The following is a 12,304-nucleotide window of genomic DNA, read 5'->3' as shown; positions in this document are numbered from 1 at the left end:
ACCGCACTGTCACGATGTCATCTACTTAGGCAGAGACACTGTTGAAATCCAGATAGAGACGATAAAGCCACAGAAAAGTAGAGAACGGGTTAAGAAGACGTTATTGAGCCTCCCTTTACGTTAAGTCCTTGGTATGGGGCCGACTATCTCTAACGGGGACCTGTAGTAATAAACAGCAGCCAAGATATCCCTTGACACCGAGGGCCTGCCACAAAAGGGCCATGCTAACGATTCGGAAGTGTTGGACTTTTGACACCTACAGCATCACTACTCTTCCTACCCCTTCTCCCTGTCACCTCCAGGTCACATGACACTGGTGCCCTTGTGGGTTAGACTTTTGATTGGTCGTTGCGGAGTGGCCCTCGATTGGTCGGCTTCCGCTTTGCCCCCGCCCTCTTCCTCGCCCCGACCCACGTGAGGGGGGAGAGTCACGCGATTTCCGGGAACCCGTCAGGAAGGACATAAACAAAACAAACCCGAAGCAGCATGGAGAGGGGCCGCGGCCCCCGCACCAGGACGGGCCCCAGCCCCTAAGCTCTCCCCCGGACACAGCACCAGCAGGTGAGAGTCCTTCTCGCAGCCCGAGCGGGGGGGTAGGGGTGCGGGCAGCACAGGAGTGGAAGCGAGTGGAGCGGCGGCGGGGCCGGGGGGGCTGGCCCCTGGCTGAGGTGGCACCGGGGCCCTGCTCCTGCCCCTGGCCGGCAGCAGGAGGGCAGGAGGCTGGGGGCCCTGGGAGAGTGACAGGAGGCACGCAGCAGGGTGGGGTGGGGAATCGGCACGGGCCGGGGGGAGAAGGCTCCGTACCTGAGGCTGCCGCGGGAGGGGGTGTGTGGGGGGCGGGGAGAGGAAACGGGTCTGCCGAGGCCCGGGCCACACACCTGCCCCGAGCAGGTGACACGGCTAAGCTCAGGCCGCGGCGTCTGAGCATTGGGACGGGGGGGGGCAGGTGGTGGTGATGAAGCGTGGGGAGCAGACCTGGCCCTACCCGGCGGAGAGAGGGGGCTGCTTGTCTGCTTGGTGCCTGTCACTATCATTCTGGGCATGGGTGTCCAGGCAGAGGCTCTGGAGCCGACTTCGAGGGTGCTACTGGTGCTTTTTCTCTCTTCAAAAAAATCTTTCAAAGGTTTAGACTGCGAGGACAGGTTGTTACATAAATCCTGGAGATGTTTAGAAAAGCAAAAACTCTTAGACTGTGCAGAAATACGTGGCTGTCAAGTTGTTACGAAGTATTCCTCCATCTCTCTGGCTTTTTCTGTCTAGGGGTGATGGACAGGAGACAGGGTTGCAGGGTGGGGAGGGGATGTCACTTCTCCTCTCCCCCTTCCTCCCAACCTGGAGGAACTGGGGAAGGGACTCCGATGGAGATCAGGTTCCTAAAATGGGGCGCTAGTCCGCATTTAAGATTTTCTCCGGACCGACCCTTCGCTGTAGGACGTGATGTGCCTGTCAGTAGCAGGGAAAGGGTGGGAGGGGCAGCTGAGAAAAGGAAAGTAAAGGGGGACTAGGAAGAGGGTGGGGATAGGAAGGAGGAGCGTGGGGGGGAGGGGTTGAGGCGGGGCAGGGGCGGGAACGAGGGGGGCACCGGAGGAGGAGGAGGAGGAGGAGGAGGAGGAGGAAAGGAGAGGAATAGGGAAAGGGAGAGGGGTGGGGCAAAAGGGAAGGCCGGGTGGGGAAGGCGGGGCGGGTGGGAAGCAGAGGGTGGAGCAGGTGGGGGCGGGGCATGGGGGGAGCCGGGGCCAGTAGGCTACCCCGGAAGAGGGGGCGGAAAGGGGCGGGGAGGGCGGGGGAGGTTTGTGGGCATTGACTCTCCTTTTTGGATAGGAGGTCTAGGTCGAGTTTGTTTGGGGGTGATGGACTCCCCATTGGGGAGGAGTAAGGGAGAGGCGGCGGCCTGGAGGGCCTTTCTACAGGGATTTGTTTATGTGTCGCCTCAAGGCAGCTTGAAATGCCCCTAAGGCGGGGTCCTGTCCCTTAGTGGCAGGGACAGCCGCCCAATCACTGGCCAGTACTTGGGTGGATGGAGTAGGCTCGACCAATGAGCGTAGAGGAGGCGGTGCCGGCTCCAGTTGATTAGGCTGTGCCGAGGGTGGGTTGGGAGGGGCGGCCATGTTGGATTGGAGGGGAGATGTGTTAGTGGGTCATTGGGAGGAGGGCTGCACTGGCTAGGAAGAGTAGGGAAGAAAGCAGGAGGCAGGGACCTGTGCTTAAGTTGGGGGTTTCACAAACAGCTTAGATTCGTTTCGGAAAGTAGCCCCGGGCTGCTGCTGATCCACTCCTCGGTGGAGGAGTTAGCACTGAGGATGTTCAAGGTTTTTCTGGGGATAGTTTTCTTAATGAAAGGGATCCCAGATTCTTGACTCTCCGTCCCTCATTTCTCTGCTCTTCTTTCTCTTATCTCCTTTATTGTTAGACGCTGGAACCACTGTGCTTCAGTTTAAGAAATCAGACCTTTCGGGAGATCTCTAAGAACAATATTGGGCATTAAAAGAGTACCATATCGAGGCGACATTGATAAAAAGTGGGCTCAGTTTCTCTGTTAGGCCTTAGGGCTAGGCAGTAAGGGGAGTGGGAGCTATTCTGCTTTTCAGGATTATGAAAGAAAACAGACAGGAAGCATTGGAAAGTTGAGGCTCTTCTTTCCTTTCTCAGTTGTCGTAGAATATTTTTTCTTCAACACTGATGGCATACTTCACCTAAGTGTAAAAACTGAGGAATGAGATTATGAATGGAGTTTTAAGCTTTTGGGACAGCATTTTCCATGCAAATCTTTTCTGGAAGAGAGAAAATTGTAAATTTTTGCTTTTCCTTTTAAAAGGACAGAAAATAAGATCGATGTATGAGTTTCGGCTAGTAGTCTGGTTATAACTGCAGTCAGTATTACAGATTTCTTTTTGTTTTACATTAATCTGAATTAAGTATTTTTTTTTGCTAAAAAACAAAAACCTTTAAAGTTTAGTTAGAGCAGTAATATGTCTGATCCGCAAATCAGTTTTTTTTTTTATTTTGTAATGCACTCCTTTTCATATTTTGGCCGATTTACCTTCCTGAAAAAATTTTAACTAAAATTAGTTAATATTCTTTGAACACATAGTAAGGATGTTATTGCGTAGAGTTGAACCCGTTAGTATTTCTTGGGGTTGTGCTAGACAAGCAAAACTAGTCCAGGAGCAGAAATATCGCATGGGTATAATAAAGGAGATAATTTGTATTCTAGGTAATACAAAGAATACGCTAATTCTTCTCCATTCCTGTTCTCCCATTATATTTCCCTTCATTGATTAATTGTAGAAATTTTCATATTGATGACTTAAGTTTTTAGTTTTTTTTAAATTATACTTTTTTTAGAAATATAAAAATGCTTCACTAACATTCCTTAATTCTGCAGGTTTTGGTGTAATTTTCTTGATGCGAAACATTTGTAATTGGTTAATGATTTTATCCAAACTATAGCCCTTTATAAATGTCATAGTTATTAACAAGTAGAAAATGTAGTACCTTTGAAGTTACGTTTAAATTTGGAATAAACTCTTGTTTTATTTATTACAGTCTGGGGTTCAGTACCAATCAATGAAGTCAGTTATCACTAATCACTTTAATGTATACAAATAGAAGAATGAACACTAGCAGTCATTGAAGTAAATTATAACTTCTGCCTCTAAATTTCATAAGTAGAAAAATAAATGTAAGAAATGAAACAATTCAGATGATGGCATGGGGAAAACCTGCTATTGGTAGGGAAGGGAACAAGCAGTCATTTGGTACCTGCTATGTGCTAAGTGCTTTACGAATACTATTTCAATTGATTTTCAAAAACAACTCTGTGAGGTAGGTACTGTTATTGTCCCCATTTTACAGTTGAAAAAACTGAGGCTGGTAGAGATTAAGTGACTTGCTCAAGGTCATGCAGCTAATAAATATCTAGGGCTGGATTTGAATTCGTCTTCCTAACTTTTAATAAAATCCAGTGTTCTGCTTAACTGTGCCACCTATCTTTTTGGTTTTCTGAGTAGCGTCGAAGAGGCATGGAAACATTCATAGAAAGATGTTTGCCAATTTAGTTCTAACACATTACTTTTGTATATCTAATTGACATTATTATACAAATTAAAACCTGAGAATGATAAACGGACTTCTTTGATCCTTGCTGAGCCTGCAGCTTGTAACAAGCATACTAGGTAAAACACCAGCTTTTCTTTTAAATGTAAATGTACTTTCAAAGCCACTGTACTGTATGTGAGTATTGCATAGTGGTGTGTGGTTCTTGGATGAATTCGATAATTTTATGTATAGTCTCATTTACCTTTTGAGAGTTAACTAAATAATTCATAACATAGTACAGCATATTTACTCATGTGTTGTTTAAGTACTCATGAGTGTTTAACAGGTTTTGACAGGACAAGAAAATTGAATATACTGCATCTGTCTTTAAAACTTCCTTTTGGGGAGGTAGATTATTTGAGAGATTGTTGATTCTAGCACTTGAAGGAAATGCAATTTCTTTAATCTTGTGTAAGACTATAATACCTGAAATGCCCCAAGAAGAAGATAATCTAAGGAACTCATCCATGCCTATCCATAGGTCTCAGGCTGTATGTAATACTTTTTTTTTCTTCTGAATGGCTGTTTCATAAGCTATTCTAAGTCATTAAGAACCAGTTTATTCCATTTAGTTGGCTATCTTTTGATATAGATTTTCCATTTTAGACCAGAAATATACAGTTCTTTCATTGTGGGTGTTTGAATACTGACAGAATATACAAGTGACAGTTTCTGCCTTAAACTTTTAAAGCAACGTAGCACATGACATGCTATATCTTGGTCTTTACAGATTAGTCATTCCTCGAAAGTTGTGTGTAAACCAGATGTTTGTATATGAAGTCATCTTTTCCTGTTCACCTCCATTATTATTTTAGAAAATTATTGTCATAGGTAAAACTTTGGTTTAAAGCAAAGCTTTTGAAAAACATTGGGGTATAATGGAAAGTATTGAAGTTCAAGTATTCTGCTTGAGTTTGATTCCTAGCTGACACTATCTGAATGAGGAAGTCAATTAAAAGCGCTCTCATCCTGTTTTCTCATCTGTAAAATGAAAATAATACACTACATAGCTCATTGGATTGTTTTGAGGAAAGTGTTTTATCAACAGTAAATGTGAACTGCTATCACGATAAAGATTTATTTTTTCTTTAATTGTAGCAATCCTGGCATCAGTACGTTTGACCAAATAATTGAGAATAAAGAAATTCCAACCACATGATATCTCATTTGGAAAGTTTTGACTTGTTGATTGCTCAATAGGAGTCTTCTATTTGATTGCAACTTCTGTTAATGCAGACTAGTGAGAGGTAGACTGCTGCAGTGGAATGATTCTGAGTGAGAAGACCTGTATTCTAATCTTAGTACTGCTAATTACTATCTCAGTGATCTTGGACAAGTTACTGTACTCATCATTCTAGGATTCAGTTTCCTCATCTGTGAAATGAAGAGCTTTGATGAAATGGCCTCTAAGATCTTTTCTATTTCTAAATATGTGACAATTGCTCTTTTGCAATGTCTCCCCCCTTTCTAAGAGCTCAGTTCCAGACACATAGGAAGTACTTAATAAATGCTTGTTGATTGACTTTAAGATTCAAAACTATCTTAAACAAACATGCGTAGTGAGGGGTCAGCTGTGCACAAACATTATACATGTTCATAAATCAAAATATTTTAATAGACTTGCTTTGCTTTTATTTTCCATTTTGCTAATTTGGAGAATTAATATAGATAAATGGAAAATTTCAAAGTTTGGGAAGAACAACATAATAACCTGATTGCATTGAGAAGCAATTGAGGACTAGAAGTCCATGTTTCTAGTTTTAAATGTGCTACTAAGTTGCTCTGTAACCTCGGGTAAATCAATTAAAAGTCTCAGTTTATCCATTTGTTGAGGAGGAATTAATAATGTCTTTCCTAACTACCCCAAAGAGAAAGTGTAAGATTATTTATTTTCGAGAGTGAGGATTACCTGAAGTCAGTGAGAGTATTATTACTAGAGGTAGTGAACTCTTCCAGGAAGGAAAGTAGGTATTTTTGAGTGAGGGAGCTCATTATAACCTTTTCATAGATACAAAACTTTCACTTGACACATTTAATTCTGCCAGTTATTCCATCTCTAACTTCCATTTTTTAGAGAAGGTTCTTGAGATTTCGATCTTGTCTGAATTTCCTTTAATTACTTTAGTTTTGGAATAAAGTAAAGTACTTTATTTTTGGAATAACTAAAGTAATTACAGTTGTTGATAACTTCCTCTGAGGCCTATATAAACAACAATCAATCAATCAATATTTACTGGTCAGTTGGGAAACAGTTTTCCTCTCTGTGTATATATCTCTGTCTCTGTGTCTCTGTCTTTCTCTCTATCTCTGTGTGTCTTTGTGTCTCTGTCTCTCTCTCTCTTTGTGTGCCTCTCTTTCTCTCTTTTCTTTCCCTTCCCTCTGTCCACATAGGGTACCTTACCCTTACTTGCACGTTCTCTGCCGAAAGGGTATGTACATTTTGATGACTGAAACCTTTTTCTCCTAAGGACCAAGACTTAAGCCCAAATCATGATAGCACTCATTGATTGGCCAATCAATGCTAAAAACCTTAACTTAAAAAGGCCAAGGTCTCCCACTGTATCCAAGGCCATCTCCAGTCCTCCTCATCTGTATCTGTCTATTGGACCCAGATGGCTCTGGAGGAGAAAGTGAGGCTGATGACCTTGCACAGCCCTCCCTCACTTAAATCCAATTCACTTATGTGTCATAGCATCACCTCCTTGATGTCTTGATCCTCTTCCACAACAAAGGACAAACACCAACAACAAGCATAAACAACAGAAAACAGTATTTTCCTTTGTTGTTTTGGATTTACCATTAGCATTTGGTAAATATGATCACTGAATGTTTGGCAAGGGTAAATGGAGTTGTGTTATAGTGAGGGCATTCTTGTCTCTCAGGGTAGACCAAACTAACCTTGAGGAAACTGCTCATCCATATGAAGAACCTTTTCCTGTGGATGTCTGTTATGTTATTATTTCAGACATTCAAGATATAAAATTGGCTGGGACAATCAGTCGGAGTCAATTAAGGGTTCCGGGGATGTATTGCTATTGTTATAATTGATTCCATTCCCCTTTGGATGACTTGCCACCAAAACAGGTCTCTTTACTTTTTCAAGCCCTGCTCAAAATTCACCACCTTAACGAAACTTTCTCTGACTAATTAACCCCAGGTATCATATTGCTCCTGTGCTCTGTGTCCTCTTGTTACATATTTGTAATTGCCCATGCATCCTTAGTTATTAAATCTTCCTTCTTAGATGTTTGATGTTTTTTGGTATTGACAGGTAACCAGTTTCAAACTTTAGGTTTTCTAGATTCCTTCTATTATGATTTTTCTGAATGCTCTGATAAGTTTCTTTCTTTACTTTCTTCTTTGGTAGAATGTTTTTTTGTTTGTTTTTGTTTTTTAAGGACTTTATGAGCTGACTAGTGATTTCTTGGAATCATCTCACCTCTGCAACCACATTCTTTCAGTGAAAGAACTTTCCTTCCTTCATTATCAATGAGTGCTACTTAAAAAAAAAGAAAAAAAACTTAGGTAAATTGGACATATGGGTTCATTATTCACTTTAATAAATAATTCACTGTAACCTTCCTTTACATAACAAGTTATATTAATTCATTTTGTTGCATGGTTTATTTACGACTTTTTAAACCTTTGTTGTTTTTCAGTCGTCTCAGTTATATCTGACTCTTTGTGATCCCATTTGGGGTTTTCTTCACAAAGATTCTAGAGTGATTTGCCATTTTCTTCTCCAGCTCATTTTACAGATGAGGAAACTGAGGCAAACAGGGTTAAGTGATTTGCCCAAGATCACATAGCTAGTAAGTGTCTGAGTCTAGATTTGAACTCAGGAAGATGAGTTTTCCTGATTCCAGCCCTGGTGTTCTATCCACTGTACCACTGGGCTGCCCCATATGATTCCTTAATGTCAGGTTTTAATTTTTATTAAAACAGTTGTTTAAAATGAGTTATTTCTGTCAGACAGACTAACGGAGACAGCACAGATTAGTGAATCTAGAACCTGCCTCAGTCAGGAAGAGTTAATCCCTGCCTCTTCTACAATAGTGGCTACTTGACCCTGGACTGGCTGCAACTTCTTAGTGCCCTAGGACCAGCAGCAATAGAATAAGACTATAACTATCTGTGTTGAGAGAAGGAGTTTCCTCAAGGGGAGTGCTTCGGCTTCGTGATAATAAAATTTTACAGATTCTGACCAAAAAAAGAGGGGAGGGAATACAGACTGAAATGACTCTTCCCTCATTACAAAAAAAGTCAACTTTAATGGAATTCAGGAAATGTACTCTAGCAAATTTAGGGGATTCTTTTAAGATCAGTGATAACTTTTGATTTGTCTGATCCATCCACCCAACTAATCCTTTACTCATATAGATTTCTTTTTACAATATATTGTCATTTGTATTCAAAGATGCCACTGTGATAACAGTATTTGAAAATTTGGTTTGTTAAAAAATTTTTTTAAATCAAACTTTTTTTAAAAAGTAAGTTTTTATTGAGGTCTTCTGTTCTTTACATCGTATTTTTCTCCAGTATTCTTCCTTCTCCCCCTCCCAGAGTGCCATCCCATATAACAAAAAGAGAGAAAAAAAATCAGCACAAACTGATTAATGCATTGAAAAAGTTCAAACATGTGCAATGTGCAACACCTGTGGAACACCACCTCCAGGAAGAGATGGGTTGAGGGTGGCCTTTCATATCTCTTTCATTCCTGTCATGTTTGATCTTTATAATTCTGTTACATTCATTTTTAATTTTTTTGTATGTGTGGTTTTTCCTTTCATATACATTGTTTGTAGTCATTGTATGTCTTTTTTTTTGGCTCTGTTTATTTTACTTTGAATCAGTTCATGTAGATCTTTCCATGCTTCTCTCATACATCATTTCTTACAACTCGGTAATATTCTATTACATTCATGTACCACAATTTGCTTAGTCATTCCCCAGTTGATTGACACCTACTTTGTTTCTAATTCTTTGCTATCACAAAAAGAGTTGCTATAAATATTTTGGTTTGTAGGGGGACTTTCTTCTTATTGATGGCTTCTTTGAGGTATAAACTAAGTAAGGATATTCTGTTTCAAAGAGTATGGACTTTTTTTACAGAAAAAATGAACAGGCCTTTTTACAGTATAGACAATTATTTACATAATTGCAAATTGCTTTCCAAAATGGTTATATCATTTTACAGTTTTATCAACAATGTATTAGTATGTCTATCATCTCACAACTCCTGCAGCATTGACTGTTGCCACTTTTTGTCATCTTTGCCAATTTGCAGGATGTCAGGTGAAACCTCAGGTTGTTTTGATTTGCATTTCTTTGGTTATCAGGGGTTTAGAGGATTCTTTCATGCGGTTGTGAATACTTTGCACTTCTTTTATTTAAAAAAAAAACTATTAACTTTGACCATGTTATGGTTGGACAATGGCTGTTATACATATATGTGTGTGTGTGTGTGTGTGTGTGTGTGTGTGTATACATATATATAATTTTTTTAGTTATCTTGGATACCAAACTCTTAACAGAGCAATGTGATACAGGATTTTTTTTTCCCATTTGACTGCTTTCCTTTTTATCCTAGGTACATTAATTTTGTCTGTGCAGAAGCTTTTCGTTGTGTATAATCAAAGATAGCTATTTTATCTTTTGTAATTGCTTCTATCACTTATTTAGTTAAGAATACATCTTCTCATAGCTGAGAGAGACAAATGATCTGCTTCTCTTCTAAAATTTTTATAGTATTTTAAGATTAATTTAGAATGTGTTGTAGAATATGATGTAAGGTATTGTTATTATTTTTGTTCAGTCTTGTCCAACTCTTCAAAACCCCTTTTAGGTTTGCTTGTTTTTTTTTGGCAAAGATACTGGAGTGGTTTGCCATTTCCTTCTCCAGGTCTTTTTATAGATAAGGAAACTGAGGCAAACAATATTGGTTCATTCCTTTAAGTTAAGCATTGCTTTTGACTCTTTAAATATGTAAATACTTGCTGTGAATTTATTAGATTTTTCTACCTAGGATGGAGACATTTGGTAGCTTTGAGAGAGCTCTAGGTGCTTGATTTGGGGATCTTGCAACCTTATTCTCAATGGAACATGTTCTCTAATTGAGCCACTGACAACTGATTGACTACTGACTCCATCCTGCTGAAGTTATGTCACAGTTTAATATCCTTCTGTCTACCTTTTCCTTTATACTTGCAACAGCACTGTGAATTCCATTCACAATTGTTAAGTAATGGGGATGTCCACATCTTTGCTTTTACAAGTCAGAGATGTAACTTCAGTCATTTTAGTTAACCCTTTCTATGCTGGTATGGCAAATAAAATGAACAGAAGTTATTGTCATCATTAATGCAAAAGTGGAAGGAGCCCTCTATATAACAGGCCAGGGAGATATATCGAGTGATTCATCCTTCTGCCAGGGTTGGCCTTGAAATAGTTCACCCTGTTTCCAGACAGCTTGACTTAAAAGTGCTTTCTAGAAAAACCAGGATTCCTGATTGAGCTACACATCTTTATGGTGGTAGTATCTGAGAAGTAGCAAATAATATTCCAATCACAAAAGGAATTAGTAGGATGTTACTCACTTAGTATATGGTCAGGAGCACCTATTTTTTCCAAAACCAGGGTGACTGTTAAACCTAAAGAATAGTCTACATTTTCTATTGTAAGACTAAGAGTTATTGTTAATAAGGACTTTATAGTGACTTGGGAGGTCTTCTAAAAGTCTGTCTCAGAGCCTCAGCTCCGTCATGTGTAGAATGAGGGATTTGGAGGGACTTGGGTTCTAAGGTGACTTCCAAATCTAAGTAGATGGACCAGTGATTCTCAATGTGGGTCTTCAAATACTATATAGTCAGTATTAAATAAATATCTGTTGAAGAATATTGAAGAAGTATTCTGGTGTATTCCCAGATGATTCCTGAGAAAGTGACAACCCTGTGGAAAGAATAATGAGTTGCAGAAACGCAACAAAAAACCTCAGCTTATGCAAAAGCACTGGAAGACATTTCTATATACCATCAGCTGAATTTGAGAGTGTGTCTAACAATGCAATGAAGTTTCATTGTGTCTTGTGCCATTATAAAAAGTGCTGAAAGGTGAAGGTCCTCCCTATATTCCAAAATCATATTTTGCTTTGAAAATTTTTCTTTTTTCTTCATCTAATGCTTGTATCTTTTATAGCAAAGCATGTTTTTCTTTCTTTCTTAGGAAACTATTCTAATACAGCTGAATTTCATTGACTTGTGTTTACATTTGATTTTTTTGTCTCCAAGGTGGTGCTGATTGTGATTCTGGCTAAAATCTGAGGTAGATTAATATTGCTATGACCTTTTGTTCTTGCAGAAGATTATACATTTAAATTTATCAAGCCTTCTCTACCTATGTATATGCGAAGAATATGTTTTTTCACTATTTTTATATATGAAGTCATCCTTTTTTTTATATTTGTATAAAGAAATATGGAAAACCAGACCCTTAGAGTTTTGATCTAATTATGAGTGTTCCTTCCAGCAGTGCAGATGACAACCCCTTTATACTTTATAATCACGTGTGAAGCTACACATCATTCTCAGTCAGCAAGCATTAAGTGCCCATTCTGTGCCAGTTCATTCAGTGCCCTACAAAACTGGCGCCATTCTGCCTTTCCAAATTGCTTTCCTCCTAATCTTTTCCTGTTGACTTCCTATCATATCTCATCCCTTTGTCATCATATGTGATCAGAGGTATGCATTTGTGAGATTGTTGCCTGAGGTTAGAATGTAGTACAGGATCTTAAAAATATTTTCTGTGTAAAGCTATAATGGTACCATTCACCCATACTCTGAATGACTTAGCTTACTGACAAGAACTACATAAGGGTTGATTTTATGCTTGATTCTGTTTTGACAACAGCTGTGGAAGTTAGGTGCTATTATCTCCATTATATAGGTGAATAAACTTGAGGCTCTTAGAAGTCAAGTGGTAGCAAAAAGAAAAAACCCCAGTTGATTGGACTGTCCCTTTTCACAAAACTTTTTGTTGTCTGAGGCAGTATTTGAATTGAGGTTTACCAACTCCAAATCCAGCATTCTTTTCACTATACCTTGTTGCCTCATTAGAGGCATATGAAACAAAATTGCTACAAGAGATCTGAGGAAGAAAGTGAGATTCAGGAAGGCTTATAGAAGGCATATTGTTTGAGTTGGGCTTTAAA

The 12,304-nt window shown here is 39.6% G+C and overlaps 1 protein-coding gene across 1 annotated transcript in view; it reads left to right on the top strand.

Moving 5' to 3' along the window:
* Positions 1-450: 450 nt before the first annotated feature.
* Positions 451-12,304, top strand: part of CREBRF (CREB3 regulatory factor) — a 47,644-nt gene continuing 35,790 nt past the window's right edge. Inside the window, exon 1 of the mRNA XM_027841792.1 lies at positions 451-561. The gene's annotated coding sequence lies outside the window, so the exon portion shown is untranslated. The remainder of the gene's footprint in view (positions 562-12,304) is intronic.

Source organism: Vombatus ursinus, unplaced genomic scaffold (assembly GCF_900497805.2).
Source record: "Vombatus ursinus unplaced genomic scaffold, bare-nosed wombat genome assembly UNPS02014863.1, whole genome shotgun sequence".
In the NCBI taxonomy this organism is placed as follows: domain Eukaryota; kingdom Metazoa; phylum Chordata; class Mammalia; order Diprotodontia; family Vombatidae; genus Vombatus; species Vombatus ursinus.
Note: the sequence above shows the minus strand (reverse complement) of the source record. Positions and strands in the feature narration are given on the sequence as shown.